Raw genomic sequence first — 19,316 nt, 5'->3', positions numbered from 1 at the left:
TCACGTGAGCATCTAGTCACCAAGAACATGAACAGCTGGGTATAGTTGAGGGTACAGACCATTGTAAAAGTCACAAACTGCTGGTCTTCTATCAGAACCCAGCCCATTAATCTTTTAGTGTGAGGCCTGAACAAAGTTCTTAGAACATTTTAAGCCTACATTTATACAATGGAGATGGCATATAAAAATTTGCATTTTCCACTTTTCTTGAAAAATTAGAATGTCTGGTATCATTGCACTAACTATGGCCAAGAGGCATCTATGTCTTTGGACAGGTAACTTCTCCTAATATACTGCAGTTCCCACCCAGCCAGGGTCATTCACCCATGCTCCCAGCTCTGGGAGAAGAACTTGAGCTTGCTAACCCTGGTGTAAAGCCACTAACAAGTGCTGCTCCCTCCATGTAAACTGATGGAACCAAACAAGCTGACTTCCAAGGACGGAAGCCCTGTTCGTGACTTTGAAATTGGACGTAAGAATGTATATTTTGACCAAGGTATCACAGTAGCTTATGTTAGCTTATGAGGAGGAAATTTCCCAATAGATGACCTAGAACCAGTTTAGATAACGTTAAAACCCTTGGGGAATGTAAAAAAAGTGATGAGAGGGGAAGATCAGTCTTTACACAGTGCTGTTGCTGCTTGTCAGTCCCTATTTACCCCAAAGAGGGGAGCGGTCAGGGTGCTACCTCCTTCATCTCAAGCCTAGTGAGATGTGGCTTCCATAGGATCATTCAAAAGCCTGAAATATGTTCCCTATGGTTAAGAGGCATCATTAGAAGATGCCTAATTCATCCAGAGAAAGGGAAACATATTCTGTTTGGATTGCAGCCCACTTCTATTGAGTGTGGGGCAAACGAAGTGTTTTCAGTGAGCCAGATGTGTGCTACCCATGCAAGAGAGGAGCTGTTTTGAATCTTCTTGCAAAGGGAGGATGAGAGACTCTAACAGCAAGAGTCTGTGAGGAGTGGACAGTCTGAGGAGACCTGGAAGAGGGTGCAAATGGGTGAGGGGGAAGAGGGAAGCAAATAAAAAACTGACCACCCATCCTTGGTTGACGCCACAGTTTCCAGCCAGCTGGAAAGGAGAGAATATTTAATACTACTTGAAGTTTAGAATTATATTACATAGGATTTGGCATTTTACTTACCAAATTGAACCCGTGTTTGCAACTTAGAGTGATCTTAACACTGTTAACACCTGAACGTGAACGTGATTGTTAAAGGCATGTGATTTGTCAAGGTTTCCTCAGGTCAGGAGATTGCCACCACTGAATACATTTTAAAGGGACAGTGGGACACAAAAACAAGGTTGTGTTTTGGTTATGTCAGGAATTGTGCTTGTTTACTGAGTTGGACAAAACATCAGCACAGCATTGTAAGCAGTCAGGCTCTGTGGGGAGGTTGGTGTACTGTCTTCAGGCTCTTAGACCTTCTGGGTTCCACATACAGCTCTAGAATGTGCTGATAATCAGGTCACTAGTATATTACTTAGTGCATCTTTTGTGTTATTTTCCAAGGCTGTTCAAACCATGTTAACATTAATTTTCTTTAGCTATTTTCTGCTTCCCTCTAATCTTCCTTAAAATCTTAAGTTCTATCAACTTGTGGTTATTTTCATCAAAATTAACTTTTGTTTCTGCATTCTCAGCAATGTTGCCCTGTCAGACCGAGGCACCTCCCAAGTAGGTGTAACATAGAACATCTTTACTTAGTTGCTTACAGACTATGGAAAGCATGCAGTGCCTTCTTCCTATTGTCAGTGAGTTCCTGTCTGGGGATTTTATGACATGCTCTACCGTCTCATTTTTTAAAATTGGAAAATGAAAGGGAAACAAATGTTTTGATTGTTTTCTAGAAGTTTATCTAGAGTTCAAGAAAGAGAAGTAAGTGAAAACGGAAGGTGTTGAAATTAATAAGGTTACAGTTGAGGCACAATAATTATGAAGGAGCAAGAGAGAACCAAATTTATTAGTATGTTATGGATATACAACATGTGAAGTACACCCTGAGCAATTTCCTGTGGGGGAAAAATCTCCAACAGAAAAATGTAAGAATAATGTAGGTTAAGTCACCTGTGTCAGAAGCAATTGATACTTAATAATCATAAAATTAACTAATTGGACATATTTATAGGAAAGAGCAAAAATAAATCAATTTATAATTCCCTGGGTACATTTATATAGATTTAAAAATATAAAGATGGACATTAAAAAGAGGATGAGAGAAAAGGAGCTCTGGAAGAAAGGACCTTTGGGAATCCATGAAACATTCTCTGTGCACGTGTGGTTGAATATTTGTATGTTTGAGAGATAAAGAACAAAAAATTAAAAATTTAACTGATATTCTAAAAATCACTAATATATCCACTCCTCTTCAATCCACAATTAGATTTTTCAGGGATATAATTAGTTTATCAAATAGTTAGAAATTCATATGTTATTTAAGCAGTCAGGTTTTATTTATCTAAACCTCCATTAGGGCTTCCCTGGTGGCGCAGTGGTTGAGAGTCCGCCTGCCGATGCAGAGGACACGGATTCGTGCCCCAGTCCGGGAAGATCCCACATGCTGCAGAGCGGCTGGGCCCGTGAGCCATGGCCGCTGAGCCTGCCCATCCGGGGCCTATGCTCTGCAACGGGAGAGGCCACAACAGTGACAGGCCCGCGTACCGCAAAAAAAAAAAACCAAAAACCTCCGTTAGCAGGTACAAAGTAAAAAAGCATTGATTTAAAAATATATTCTTATTACCTAAGGAAAAGGGAGAGACTATAAAAAGAAAAATATGCAAATGTTAATTCATTAGATTGTGAGTTCTTTGGGAATGTTATGATATTTATAACTCAGAGCATAAAGATACTAGCACTCAAAAAAAAAAAAAAAAGACTGAAGAATGAATGAATGGGAAACTAAATGCCTGACCTTAGAACTTTTCAAAAACATGCATATAAATATGATTTTACTCTTTTCTCCAAGGTTGTTTCTTCATGGAATGATTGATTAATTGATTGATGGAATGTCTAATGAAGATTAGAAAGAGCTCAGAAATTTAGTCTAACACTCTCTTCATGGAATGATTGATTAATTGATTGATGGAATGTCTAATGAAGATTAGAAAGAGCTCAGAAATTTAGTCTAACACTCTCATGTGAGTCTAATACTCACATAGGAGAGTCCTGGGGTTAAGAGAGGTTAAGGTAACAGAACAGAATCAGGCCTAGAAAACAGGTTTTCTAACTTTTTGACCTGTGTTCTCAGTACAGCATTCATCTGACAAATTCTTTAATGTTAAAGTTGTAGATTCAAAATGAAATGTTCAAACTTAAATGGTAAACAATACTGAGAAATGGTTTAGAAACTTCTTCCATGATGTCGAGAGTTAAAGAAAATGTGTTCAGATCTGATTCAAGCACAGGCAGTGACCCTGATCTCACAGCTTATCTTTTTGGAGTATGTTGTCAAAGTTAGAAAGGTCGAGGATATTATCCTGAGGTCTGAAGAATTCTTGCCATTAGGAATGGGGGAAATTAAGCCACTGAGTTTTAAAGAAAATTACTCAAATACAGGCACCGTTATTAAAAATTATCTTTTTGAATCATCTATTCAGAATCCTAATAAGGGGAGTTTTAAGTGGAAACGGATTAAGCCATAGTTTCTAATAAGAATCAATGTACTTTTATTCAAAGTATATGCCTTATTCAGACTTGTTTAAAAAGTACCCTCTTTTATCATCTCAGTGAATGTTACCTGGTATCTCTAGGGAATCACACAAGACTGATTCTGAAAATTGTGGCTCCAGCTTGTTCAATTAAATAATTTTCCTAATGACAAAAAAAACCCCACAAGACAAATACTATAGTATTTTCATAAACAATGAGTAACAATTACAGGATATAAATGGAAAAAGTGCCATTGATGATAATGCAGTGGCTTTTAAGCACTTGTGAGAGAGTCCAATTATAGTATCTCCTGCTACCTTCTGCCTTTCAGTATAAGCCTACCACCCATGAATGGGAACATGTATCACTTCCTCCCAAACAGTTCCATTCAGTTCAATCATGAAGAAAACCTCTTTTATGCAGACCCCCACTTCCTTCCCTCTGATGTCCAGATCTTTCAAGCTCCTAAGTCACACCGCATTTCTGTGCATCCTTACGTCCTCCTCAGCAAGGCTGTTGGGAAACACTTCAAACAGTCTGTCCCAGAGGGGGACAAAAACTGGCAAGGGGGGAGGGGAAGGAAGGGCACTCAAGTCAGCGCTTGCCAGAACAATGAAAAAAACAATGTGGAAGCTTGTGGTCATGGTGGTGGAGGGGGAGTGATCTTTACTGAGCCAAATGAAATGACACCTGAGTGAGATGTTTCATTCATTCTAAAGAGAAAAATTAGGAGTTAGGTAATCACTTCACATCTGTGAAAATGAATAATAGGAGAGTGGTGTTAAGAGAATAATTTGGGGTGTGAAAAAGAGGCCTGAAAGGATGTGGCGATGCTTTGACTTCCCCAAGCTTTTCAGAGCCTCTGAATTTCCATTTTAACCCACTGAGACACCAGGCACTTAGCGTCAGTGCAAGACACTGAGTCTGGACTCTTAATGTGGTTACATTCGTTCTGACCTAAAAACCTGTGGATAAGGTTTCTCTCAGTGACATGTTCCTTGTAATAAAAACATAACCATACTAGATATGTATAGCATAAAGGCAGATTGTTTTTAAACGGGGGGCTTTTCAAGGTTTACTGCAAGGCGTCAGCTACTCTTTAAGTTAAAATAATGTTTGACAGGTCAGTAATGAGACATAAAAGATTTAAAAAAAAAGAAACAGACAATTTTGTACAACTAAAGGGGCAGAAACAGAAACATCAAAGCTCAGGAACTGTATACATTGCACAAAGCATTAGGAGTTTCTGTTCTCTTTAACATTTTGACATATGTTGTGTAGTGTGGTTAGAGCTATTAAGGGAATGCAAAGTTCCTTCCAAGCAGTTCTTTTACCACTTACATCGTTCCATGGTCACTTGAAGGGCACTTTGAAGTTTCCCAGGAAGAAAAGCAAGATACTGCTGTGCTTTGCTGGGTAGGATAAGTATGCACAGAGAATGCTATGGAATGTAATGCAGCAATCTGTCAATTAAGTAGTATTTGTTTTTGATTTAAAGGCATTTTGATTTTTAATACAGGGATTCCAAGAGAAATCTTCTGTCTTTTGCAATTACCCCAGCTCTGTTAGAACTGAGACCTCTCTTAGGGTTGAGGAAACTTGGAAGTTAGCCTTGGCAGGTTGACTGTCCAATTAAAGGAGTATGGGTGGAATACCTCCCAACTGGTAGATGTGAAACTCCACATAGATTTGGAAGGAATTTTTCATAACTATTACATTCTTCTGCTTGATCATTTATTATTTGATTGGATAGTTTTTCATTTAGCTTCAGCAAATTATCAAAAGCATTTCTTGGATGGAATAAGACAGGTGTGATCATTTCTAAAATTGAGTTTGAAATGCTTTCGTTCAGGAATGCTTTTTAGAGCGTGTTATAGCTTAAGGGACAGAGAGACTCTTCAGTTTTCTCATAGCTAACTGTTTTCCTGAGCCTGATTTCTGGAGCCAAGATTTTCCTTGAAGAGTCAACATCATGTAATGAAAGCAGCATGGACTTTAGAACCAGACAGTTGTAGATTTATATGCAGCTTCTACCAGGCTGGGGAACCTTGAGAAAGTCTATGAATTTCTCTGAGCTTTGGGTTTCTCATTTGTGAAGCTGGGATAATAATACCAATTTATGCAGGTTTACTGTAGGAATTAAAATATAGTTTTACATAAAGTTTTAACATCTAACAAGTACCAGTTCTCCCATTCTTCCTTCAACAGAAGGAGGACTGATTGGAAAGACTTACATTTGGGAGCCAGAAAGAAGTATTTTGAAGATTATGAGAAGGAAAACTATTCTTTCTCTTTATATTAATGTTTATTTTTGTAGCTTCAAAACCTATCATCTCAAAAGCTTGGATGTTGGAATCAGAACAAATGAATGAGGGAATTATGTGGACTAATGCCTCCCTACTCCTTATTTTTTCTAACCCCCCATTGCCACCATGGCTTTAAAAGTAAGCTATTTGGGGGATCAGCAAGAGCACATCAAAGGTAAACACAGATTCCTCAAACTCAGCTTGTCCAGTGCTGAACTTAGGATCTTTTTCTGCCACCATCGGCCACCCAATCTAAGAAGCCAGGCTTTCTCTTAGCTATCCTCTCTGATACTCCCTACATGCAACCCACCTCCAAGACCTTCTGTTGCTACTTTTTTTTTTTGTTTGCGGTACGCGGGCCTCTCACTGTTGTGGCCTCTCCCGTTGCGGAGCACAGGCTCCGGACGCGCAGGCTCAGCGTCCATGGCTCACGGGCCCAGCCGCTCCACGGCATGTGGGATCTTCCCAGACCGGGGCACGAACCCGTGTCCCCTGCATCGGCAGGCGGACTCTCAACCACTGCGCTACCAGGGAAGCCCTGTTGCTACTTTTAATATGCCCCAGTTCAGTTCCTTTCTCTCCTTCTTCTTTGACTCCGTCTAAATTTTGGTACTCTTCAGCTTTCTTAGGTTACCTGCCAGGAAATTTTAATTGGTGTCTTTTCCTCTGGTCTCAATCTCTTCCAAATACAAAGCTAATTTTGTAACTCCTCTGCTTAGATCCATTAAATGTTTATTATAACCATTAAGTGTTTATTGTTTAATTTAAAAATTAAAGTCTGAATTCCTCGGCGTAGTTACAGGCCCTTTATGATGTGGTTCCAGCCTGTGTATTTGGCCCTATATCCTGCCATGCGTCTCCTTGCTTCCCAAACGCCATCCACGCAGAATCACTTGAGGTTCCCATGCTGCCACTACACTCTGTACCTTGGTACATGATATTCCCTCTACCTGGATCTCCTTTTACCCTAAGGGAAATTACCCAGTTCAGACATTCCCTTCTCTGAAACATTCCCTGACTCTCACGGTTTACCACTACCTGACCTTCAAAACCTGGGAGAACGAATCCTCCCCTTCTTTATACTCCCTGAATCTGTATAGACTCTAGGATTCTACTCACCATGTTGGATTAGATGCAGTGTTTCCAGCCCTTGGATAATGAACACTGTGAACAGTGAACATACCTTTTCATCTTTATGATCTCAAAGGCTTCTCGAAACAACAGAATTTAGGAGACAGTATCAGGTTACATGGATGTGGCAGCACAGGAGAGAGAGAGCTGTGATGAGACCAGGCCACATTTGCAACCTAGGAAGCAAAATAAAAGGACCAGCTTGACGTTATTTATGATAATGTTGGCACAGTAATATTATATGATGAAAATACATCAGTAGTATAGAAAGAATAGTGAAAGAAAGTTTAGTGGCAAGTGATATATTTGTTTCAAAATGCCAGTGACTTGACCCTTAAACTTTTAGAGCCATTGTGTCAGTTAGGGTATGGCCCAACCTGTTGTAAGAAATAGATTCTAAACTGCAGTGGATTAAATAAAATAGTAGCGTATTTCTGGTGATTTCATGATAAAAGTGTTTGTGAAATATCAAGAGATAGAGAAGGAGTGATCACTTTGACAGTGGGATTGAGGGAAGTGATAATTGGGTTGAAACTTGAAGGACGCTTACGACTTTAACAGGTAAAAAAATAGGAAAAAGACATTCCTGTAGAGAGAATAGCATAAAAAACACATGCACTGTCCAGGGAAGTGCAAAAAGTCTGGTATGATGAAGTGAGAAACTAGTGAGAGTTGAGGATGATCAGGTGTGTGGGAACCACACTGTGAAAGCCTTAAATGGTAAGCCGGGTAGCTGGGTTTATGCAAAGTCTACATGTAATGTCCCAAGCGGAAAGCCACATAAGGCTTTTGATCCAAGTGGTGATATGACCCTAACTATGACATAAGAGGAGCCTACAGAGGGCAGTGGGTGGGAAGGAATGGTTTATTACTATATGGTTGTAAGGCACCCTGGTCATTCCTATGGTGCGTAATCTGGGAAAGGAGTTTACCATAGGTACAGGTAGATCTTTCTAAATCCTGATAGAGAGGAATTACTTCATTTGCTATAGGATAAAATTTGGGATGACGGCCTTAGCATTCTCATCCCTACTCAAACATCAGAATACCTGGGGGAGGAAAAGGTCAGAAGGTAAAATATCTCCTTCTAGGCCTGGTGGGAAGAGCAGGATATAATTACCTTTATAAAATGAGACTTCAAATCCAAGCAAACTTAAAATGTATGACCCTAAACTACATGCCCCCCAGGCTATCTACAAAAAAAGATTTGGCTGTGTACTATTTCCTTGGGGGTGGGGAAAAGAATAGAGTATACATTTCGTCACACATCTAAAGATTCCTTTGAACTCATTCTTCTTATATCCCTACACACCTTTATTTGAAGGCTGCAGTGCCCACAAACCCAGCAGATAATTTACATTTTGATATAAGCAATTTCAAACAATTTTTCCTCTCTGTATTTTTGGCCAAAAGTTTTGGTCAGAGAGGAGTGAGTCATAGACTCAAAAAAAAGAAGCATTTGGGTCGTCAGTGATATTACTACAATGCTTATCCTATAACAGTGTTCGTATTTTAGCTGGTCACTTTTTAATACCCAAGCCCATATTGTATTATTCCAGGCTAAAGAAATTTAGTGAAGATCACTCCTAGCTTTTATCTTTTATCTATTAGAACATTATTTCCCAAAGTAGGGGTGAAGCCCGTTAGTTCAAGGGAAAGTGACATCACGGTAGAGACATCACTGTGAATTTTCTAAAAACCAGGCCTAAAAGAAGTTTAGGATTTAGAGACATGGAAGAAATGTAAAGACACTGCTGGCAGGATAAACAGGGTATGTAAGAAAAATCACACATTCATTCTTTTATTCATTTACAAACATTTATTAAGTGGTCACAAGGTGTTAAACAGAGCTGGATAATTAGTAGATCTTGAAGAACCGTGAAAGATAAACCGGGAAGGATAAGTGAGAAGCAGAATGTGAAGGGTCTCACATAGCTAGCTAAGGCATTTGTATTGATAATTTCTCTTGGAGGCAATAATGAATCTCTGAGAAGAGCATCACGTTTGAAAGTTAATCCAGGAGCATGGTGAGTTGATGGGGAAAGGGAAGAGAAAGGAGGCAGGAGAGCAGTTCAGGGAGGCTCTTGTAATAGTCTAAGCATGAGGGAACAAGGGCCCCTGTAGGTTGATGACTGAGGGATGGAAAGGAGTAGAAGATCAAGAGATAATAGGCCACGAAAGAACAGAGGAAATTGGTAACTATGATGGATATAATGGAGGGAAAAAGAAAACATGTTAGAGGGGGCATTTTTGGATAAATGCTATTTGTTATAATATCTACCTTGGTACATTCAGGACATAGAATTTTCCTTTTTTTTTTTCTCTCCTATGAATTCGTTAGTGTTATGTCTAATCAGGGTTAGAATATTTAGGAACATGACTGGTCATCTATAGGATCTTATATGAAAATTTAAGAAAAAACAGTTTTGCTTTCATGTCACTCTATAAATAAAAGATATAAAAACATATTTTAAAACAATTATTATAGACAATTTCCCACTGTAAGTAGGAGCCAAAGTTTTGTTCATCTATATTTAGGAATCAAATATTGGCCTAGAGATTATTTTTAAAAAGCTGCCAGAAGATACATGAACATATTCTTTGCTTGAGACTCGACTACGCAAAATTTTTAGAGAAAGATTTCTGTGCCAGTTTGGTTTTATAAGGACAAAATTAATGGTAGTAGGCCACATATTAGGAAAAAGATTTTCCTGTTAGGTCGAGAGGTTCATGCCTTTCTGCTGAGCTATCATTATAAATGACTTACTTAAAATTAAGCGTTGTCGAGGATTAAAAGTGTGAACACCAAAGCTCGGCTTCTCAAGCAATATAAGAGCTGTGAGGGATGTGTTACTACGTATACTCATTTGAGAAACGTGGAGTTCCTGGTCTTGGATACAGCACATGGGAAGAGAGTCAAAGAGAGAGGAAGTTGGTAGGGTCACTCAGCTATGGTCAGGAGAATAGTCGTGTTTGGATCAGGGAAGAGTAGGCAAATACACAAGCCCAGCTGTTGAGCGGCTATCCAGAAGAAAGATGACAAGTATACGTGGGGTCTTAAATAGCCGAGTGTGCCCACTGATGATGGTTCAGACTGGTTCACAAGCTTACTAACATAGCACCACTCTCACTCCCAGATGAATTAGATTATCTCATAGCTCCGTGCATTGGTTTTTCTTTTATAGCATTTATCAGAGTTAGTCATTATACATTTCTGGGATTATGTGATAAATGTCTGTCTTGTCCATTGAGCTATAAGCTTAATAATGCAGTAATGGAAGGGACCATGGCTGTTTTGCTCGCAGTAGTTATTCCCATCAACAGTCAGTGCCGGGCACTTACTTTATTCCCAATAAATATCTATTGAGAAGACTAATGTCTAACACTCTTATTCCTCCAAGTATTATTTAAACTTCTATTTCTAATTGGCAAACTAGTTGGAAATAATCAGAAATACATAGTATATAATGATAATTTTGAAGACTCTCAGTGTTCAAATGTCAGAGAGCAGAATGAGGAAATTAAAGTGACAAATACCAAAATTTTAAGGCTTCATTGATTATCAATTTAGCATCCATCTATGAAAAGAGGTCCAGAAGGGACTGTGAAAATATGTATTAATGTATTTCGCTTTCATGAAAATGATCAAATCATGAAGGTCTTCAAATTAGTGAAAATTAAAAATAACAGTGGAATCACTGGATATTTAAACTGTGGTGGGGAAAGCAAAGTCATTTCCATAAGAGGAAATTGTAGCCGACCACATCATATATTCCCTTGAAAGACTATGCATACGTCACTGTGGATAAAAGAGAAACTGAAAATGTAATGTATTTTCACTTTCAGACACCTTTAACCAAGTTCTGCATCAAAAGCCATTGGAAAAAAACTGTGTCACTGTGGAACTGGGGAAAATGTTTTGTCACAAATAGGAAATTGGTTCAGAAATAGGAAATAAAGGGTAGTGATAAATGGACATTTTCTTGTTGGAAAAGGTTAACAGTGAGGTGCTCAGGGATCAGGGCTGATATAACTTTTGTTCAACATTTTAATAAATGACCTATAAAAGGAAAACGTCCCCTGGACTTTTCACATCTTACGATTACTTAACTCTTCCAGATAAGGAAATGTGAAATGTCGTATCAACAGGCTAAGCTGCAGAGAAATTTTGCAGACTATGTATGGGCAAAAACTTAAAATAAAGGGCTTTTTACTTCTTGTTATTATAAAAGAGATCACATAACATGGTAAATAATACAAACAGCACAAAGGGATAAAAAATAAAGTGAGGCTGTCAACTCAGACTACCCTTCAACACCCTCACCTTGATTCTATTCCATAGAGAGTGCCACCTAATTTCTAGTTTCTAGACTGTCCTTCCTGAAGTATGTGCATATATGTACACTTACGTACCTATGTCTTTATAGAATATATTTACACATAAATGGGAGCTTACTGTATACACACTATTCTAAACTTTGGTTATTTTTATTTAAGAGTACATATTAGAAATATGTTTTCAATTAGCAGAAACCACTGCATCCCTTTTAATGACTGCATATATACTGCTATGTGGATTTTCCATATCTAATTTACTCAGTACCCTGATGATAGATATTTAGGTTGTTTCCTGTTTTGTTATTATTAAAATTTCCATTGTTGATATTTTTGCTATTGCTGTTACTACAACAAGGGCATTCTTGAATGCATATTTCTTCACATATTTGGGAATATACCTGTAGGATAAATTCCCAGAATTGGGATTGTTGAGTCAAAGATTAGATGTGGTTATAGTTTGCTTTGCTCCCTATTGCCTTACAAAAGTGTTGTATTGATATATATTTTTACAAGTAGGAAATGAGCATCTGTTTCCTCATACCATAGCCAATAGTGAGTATTATAAAAACTTTTTAGTTTTTACAAAGTATAATCTTCATATTAAAAATGCATTTTTATTTAGAGTCAGGTACCACAATGTTCAGTGCAGCACTATTACAATAGCCAGGACATGGAAGCAACCTAAGTGTCCATCGAGAGATGAATGAATAAAGAAGATGTGGCACATATATACAATGGAATATTACTCAGCCATAAAAGGAAACAAAATTGAGTTATTTGTAGTGAGGTCGATGGACCTAGATTCTGTCATACAGAGTGAAGTAAGTCAGAAAGAGAAAAACAAATACAGTATGCTAACACATATATGTGGAATCTAAAAAAAAAAAAAATTCTGATGAACCTAGTGGCAGGACAGGAATAAAGACAGATGCAGCAGACATAGAGAATAGACCTGAGGACATGGGGAGGGGGAAGGATAAGCTGGGATGAAATGAGAGAGTGGCATGGACATATATACACTACCAAATGTAAAATAGCTAGTGGGAAGCAGCCGCATAGCACAGGGAGATCAGATGGGTGCTTTGTGTCCACCTAGAGGGGAGGGATAGGGAGGGTGGGAGGGAGATGCAAGAAGGAGGGGATATGGGGATATATGTATGTGTGTGTGTGTGTATATATATATATATGTGTGTGTGTGTGTGTGTATAGCTGATTCACTTTGTTATACAGCAGAAACTAACACAACATTGTAAAGCAATTATACTCCAATAAAGATGTTAAAAAGAAAAAAAAAGAATAAGTAAGGGAAATTGAGCAACGAATACTTACAAAGTAAATTTTGCCATCAAAATCTCCTGCCACCCAGTCTCTAAATTAATTGGAATTTTAAGTTAAATTTTAGGTCTAATAGCTATTGTTAAGATATTAAACAAGGAAAAAAAAATTATGAGTGTAGAGTAATTGTAATTCTTGGAATACCCATTACAGTAAAAACACCCAATTACTAACCATAAAATAAATGTGTTTTTATTTAAAATTTTCCATTAAATTTTTATTTAAAAAATACAAGCCCCCGCCACCCCCCCCCCCCCCAGCATACTTGAAAAGTCACTATTTTCAGCATGGAGGAAATGGAGCCAGCTGTAGGCTGAAGGCTAAGAGGGGAGGGGAGGCAGTGAGAGCAGATAGTCCTTGAGGAAGGCTTGAGAAAAGGAGGAGAGAGAAGTAGCAGGCAGGAAGTGGGGTCAGGGCTCAAGTCAGGAAAAACATTTTGTTTCGTAAGGAATTTGAGTTATTTAGAATTGGAGTAATCTTTCTCCTGCGGAAGTGGATTCCTTGTCACTAGAAATGGACAAGCTGTGACTGTGATAACCTCTGACCAAAGACACTGCAAAAAAAACTTCATGCACTGGAAAGAAGGCTCTAAAATCACTTTGTCTCAGGCTCGTCAGATAGGAGAATAACTAAGAGCTAATTGGATCCTCTCAACAACATACAATATGTACTTCATGAAGCTGCAGATTCTGCTTGAATATCACTAATTACTCACTGAAGTCAATGGTGGGGCATCACAGAGAAGAAAGAGATGATCTCTAAAATTCCTTCTGATTTGAAGTTTTTATGATGGCTACATTAGAAATGTTTTTATTTAAGATCCAGGTTGGAGGAAAATAATATGACTGACCAAATCCCTATGTAATTATTCGTTCTAGAGGCTTAATTTGTACAGAAGAAATAAGAATAGGTAAGATTTGGTTGATCACAAATTAATATTTCTTAAGAAAATCATGCAAGCCCAAGAAATACTTTGAAGCAAAACAAGTTTCAACTGATACAGTGGTTCCTGCATTAATAGTTTACTATACATTTATGATTTTTATAAGTATCTTCCCCATCTGTTTACACTCAGTAAGTCCTCCACTTCATGAGATACATTCCATATACACCCAAGTTTATTTACAACCTGGCCCATTTTGTGTGTCTCTCACATGTACACACTCATTTTTTCATCTGGGATTTATACACATTAGTAAAATGCCTGATACAAGAAGGACCAAGCAAAATTAAAACGAAAACCAAAAAACCCAGACTTCCCAAATATAAGAGTTGAAGCCTTTTTTTCCTTGCAGTTTTCTTAGGATTTCATGAAAAGCCTGGGGTGGTATATCATAATAATTTAGTTTAGAAGATAACTGTCAAGGGTGTATCAAAATGTTTTTACCAATTTATATTGAAATGCTTGGTTTCAATATGGGCAATCTTTCAAACGCCTGATTAAATTCGCTGGAAGTTTTGTTTGCTAAAGCATTCCACATCCTGGGAAAATAAAACCAAATATGTTGTTTTTCCTTGTTCTCCACTGAGCCGTGCAAAGTTAAAGAGAGCTAAAAACAAAAAAATCTGAATAAATCCTCTGTAAATCAAATTGACCTTTTCTAGGCAATTTTTTCTGCATCTTGGCCAGGACTGAATCTATATCCTTCTCTTTTTCTAGGCTCACTCTGTGTGGCCCACTTCCTGTGGCTGTTCCATTCTCTGAAATGACAGCATTTTTGGACTACAGTAGCTTAAAAAACATTAATTTGCAGTCATTGGAAATAGCCTACATTTCACTCAAGGCAAAGAAATTGTTCTTGCTTCTTGACACTTGAGCTTTCTTGCTTCTGATTTCAGGCAACCCAAACATGGGAAGGTGTAACTTTCTTTTGGAACCATTTCCTTTGTGCTTTACTTGGCCACTTGGCCTGCCCTGGTCCCCCCAGCCAGGCTGTCAGCACATTCTCTTCTCAGGGTGGTGTGGGGAAAAAAGCCCGAGTATGGAAGGAGAGTTTATTTTAGGTAAATTTAATCAAGCAGTGAGCTTTTATTTTTACTTTTTATATTTTGGAAAAAAGACCTCATGTTAGAATGGACAGAATTCTGGAACTAAGTTTTAGAGATTTTCAGTTTTGCAGATGATGAAACAGTCTCAGACCTCTCTGCTTTTACCCTTTACAACTTGTTTCCCTTTTTTGACAGGAGGAAATAGTTTTACAGTGTACTCAAAATAAACCCCAGTTTTCTTTGGTCTACAGTACTTGGGAATGGTGGGATACTTGAAAGAGAGGAAAACCTCCTGATTAAAAGCAAAGCAGACAGACAACTTTCATAGGGCTCATCCAAAAATGGACTGGGAAGAATGTCTCTAGTACAGACGGTCTGGTGAGAAAAGCCATTCCAGCTTCCTCTTTCTTCCAGATTTAAAAAAGTTGGATTAGCATATCATCTTGAGTATATGAACTCAATTGTAAGCACATCATTAATTATAATAAGCCTGATTCTCTATAGTTTGTGCAAATTCAAAACTCACATTTTTCTGTAAGCTGACACAAACATAAATCACTCCCCTCCTCAGGGGATCTAACTGATAGAAATTTGGTCCTATTGAAATTTACCTTCAGTGGGTACCCTGCCAAATACAAGAGAACTGACTTTATCTATTTTAAATCTTACTTAGCATTGCTGTCTATACACTGGATCATCAAAATACTCTATTCAGTATTGTTGGGTACTGAAAATTGAACATTTATTATATCATGGGTAGTTTACCCGTTCTCACTTTTAAACCACCTAAAAATCCTATGGATTATTTATCCCCACTTACCAGATGAGGAAACCGAGACTCATGGAGTGAAGTACAGATATATATTAAGTTATATTGTATATAATATATATAGATTTCTATGTCATATAATTACTGCTACAACTTTATTTGAGACTTTTGATACAGTGTAAAACAGGGACTTTACAGTAATAGAGACTTAAATGTTAACTTCCCTTAAACAAGTTATTTAATCTAACGTAACTCAGTTAAAAAAAAATCAACACTCTCAAAGGTATATTCCCTCAAAGCAGAACCTAAAGCAGGCATTTGGGTACAGGTGCTTTACAAGGGATGTGCTCTTCAGGGAAAAACCAGTAAGGGACCGAGGGGAGCAGAATACAGAAGCAGAAAGAGTGGAGACAGGATGTCGTCTCAGGGAACGTCTAGCCTTGGCCTGATCCACCAGACATCGAAACATACATTGTATGGCAGCGTATGCCTGACCTAGGGAAGGGACAGAGTTTTGTACCCCTTTATCAGTCAGTCATTGGCTGACCCCAGCAAAAGTTTGGCATGACCTTCCTCCTACTCGACTTCTGGAAAGTTGGCTCCTGTCTGCCGAGGCCAGTCTTCCTGAGAAAGTCAAGGGTGTCAGGGTGTCATTTGTTAGCCCACATTATCCTCAGCAGCTGGAGCTGTGTGTCACAGCAGGGTAAGGTAAGCAGGGCAGGGCGTTTAAAACATCGACTACATCAATTTCTGTTGCGTGTCTGCTAGATGCCATTGACTGTATTCCTCACCTTAAAGGAACTCAGAGTCTAATGGGAGGAAAAATAAGTATGACAGGGGTCAAACTAGAAAAATATCTGTAGTGTCACAGTCTGTTCTGTACGCCTGGGCTGGGGCTGGGGAGATGGAGGAAGAGAAGGGAGAGGGAGAAGGGCTAAAGGGCTGATGAAGGGCTAAGAAAAATCAAATGATACCCGAAGGGACTGACCCTCAAGGTGCCTCCTGGAGACCCTTAGAAGTTAGTGGATGAGATGCCAAAGGACATTTCAGACAGTAGAAACAGCATAAAAATAAAGGGAACTTGACTAATCATGGCAACTTTGGGGAGCAGCATTAGGTCTCTATAACCAGGATGATTAAACCTTGTGAGGGCATGGTGGGAGAAGAGACTAGAAAGATGAGTAAGGGTCTTTTGGTCTATGCCTAAGAGTGGAATTTAATACTGATGGAATGGGAAAGTTGAAAAAAAAATTGCTACAGGGTGACATAGTCTCAGGTCTTTGCCACACCCATGACAGTAATTACTTAAATAGGTTTTGCTCTGTAAGTAGATTCATACAATGTTGCCACGCTGGTTTACACTTTTTTTCTCCCACCTCCGTTCTCCTGGAAATATCTGAAATGTAGGTTGGATGATTTTGCCATACTAATATAGTTGATTAAACTACACCAAGGATAATTCTGAGGTTTGTGTCAAAGAGGAGCACATTGCCTTATTCCACATGCCAGCAAATGCATGGCTCGAGCACAGGGACACAAACTTGCAGAGGCCGCTTGTGGGAGTTTTCGTCCAGGCTTCTCCAAGCCTGCGCTCACCCTGACGCTTACTCCCTAATCTCTGAGGTTGTTCCACATCCCATTCTTTGAGCTCTATAAGTCACATGGCTGTTAGACTCCTAACTTGCTAACTTACTTTGCTTTTCCTCACACCCATGGCTCCCACCACTGAACGCTGGTAGACTTCTTCAGGGTGGAGACCGACTTACTTATTTTTGCTACAGTCACCATTGTTTTCTCTCCATTTTGATGCTTTTTCCTTTTCCTGTTATAGGGTCATATTGCTTTTCCACATGGCCTCAGGCCCTTCATGTGCTCTGTGGAACTCCCCTGAGTTCCAGCCAAGGTGCATGCTTTAGAAGTGTTCTTTGGAAAGTACCACAGAGCATGGGCTGGAGTGTAGAGTCGTGGGAAATAGAGGTGCTGAGTCCGATGTTCAATAAGGGATATACACATCAAAAAGTCACTGTTTATGATAGCAAAACCTGGAAGCAACCCAAATGATTTTTTTTTTTTGGGCAGGAGGTGGGGACCGTGAATAATGGTGGTATAGTCACACAATAGAATATTGTATAGCTGTCAAATGAATAGATTACAGTCCCACCCAGTAGCACAGATAAGCATAACAATATAAATATAAAAAGTCAGTCACCCAGATTCACATCTAGCATAATACCATTTTTATAATATTAAAAACAATATAATAAAAGTAAATATTTTAAGAATACAGAATGGATAATAAAACCATATCATAAAGTAAAAAAGGGACTAATGAAACAGGATTTGAGGTGGTGGTTACCTCACATGGGAGGAAGCAAAGGAATGGAATGGGGGAGGTAATTAGGTGTATGTCAAGTTCCTAGCTTTTGTTTTGAATGGTGGTGTCATGTGTGATTATTATATAGTAAAAAGTAACTCCAAATTGTAAACCAGTTACATAAAAGAGGGTCAACATGGACAAATGACAAGAGTGTGTCATGATCCATGGGCTATGATTCAACTAAATCTGTGTACCTGAGATCCAAAAAGAAAATCATAGATAATTCTTGCAGTCACTCAGGAGATAAAAGGGAATAGCAATGCTTATGGCATGAGCTGTTTTGAGAGTTAAGTGAGACAAGCAGTGGGCTTCATAGGTTCTTAACTGACTTGGGAATGGGGGGGGTAGTGAATCTTTGGCAAGACTGGGAACCATGATCCCTAAAGTTTGGCCTCGGTGGGTATACAGCACAGCTGTTTCTCTTTGAGGCCTTACCACCTAGATCAGATCTTAGTTAAGACCCAGATACCCTTGTCCTCTTCCCACTTTCTGTGAATCTTATCTCTTTCTCCTTGTCCACAGGGTCACCCCACTCCCTCTTCCCTCTGTAATATCCAGTACATTCTCTTCAAAAAATCAAAAATTTTCCAAATGGTAGGAAAACATTGACTTTAAGTAGCTTCTACTTTATGCCCTGAAAATATACCTAACACGAGAAACTACTCCGGGAAAATGAGGTATAAGAAAATGTAAGGAGAAACACAAATATTTTAGTAAAATTTCCTGCCTGTATGTTAAGCACTGGTCATGTGGCCTTAGGTGCTCAGTAAATATTCTTGACCTGCCTCCACCCCCTAGTTAATAACAAGGAGGATGGGCTTTTGTTTCCCTACTTGGCTCAGGAAATCTTATACCTGAAAATGTGAAGGGGATTTCAAGTGGGCACTGTGGAGAAATCTATTTCTGAGTTTGCTTCTTCCAACTCTGCTCTTCTTTCTATGGAACAAAAATGATAACCCGTGTGTTCTGTTGCCAGAATAGTGTGACATATAGGAGGTGCTCAATACAAATTTCCTGACGACAATTCCAAAATAGAAGATGTGAAAGCATCATTTTTTCTTGAAAAAGGGAAACTTGGGACGAAGGCAGAATTCAATGTGTTCTAAAAGTGGCTTGCGTCTTCCTGTGGTTGGCAGACTTCAGCCATTTCCTATTTCCAGAGGCTGGATGTTCTCCAGTCCAAGCGATAGGAAGTGCACTTCCTTGGAGTGGGACTTGGAGCATTCAAGCTTCAAGACAGCCCACCCACCCAGAACCCCTCCCACCACACATCACAGCATGGGAACTGAGCTCTGTTTTCCTTTACTTTCCATTGATTCATGCAAGCAAACAAAATAACGCACTCTTCTCCCTTAAAAGAGCAATAGTTTAATCTGAGAAAAATAATTCTAAATAACAAGCTGGTGATTCAGGAAAA

Source organism: Grampus griseus, assembly GCF_964374135.1.
Source record: "Grampus griseus genome assembly, chromosome: 4".
NCBI classification, from domain to species: Eukaryota; Metazoa; Chordata; class Mammalia; order Artiodactyla; family Delphinidae; genus Grampus; species Grampus griseus.
The sequence above is the reverse complement of the archived record's forward strand: the minus strand, read 5'-3'. Positions refer to the sequence as shown.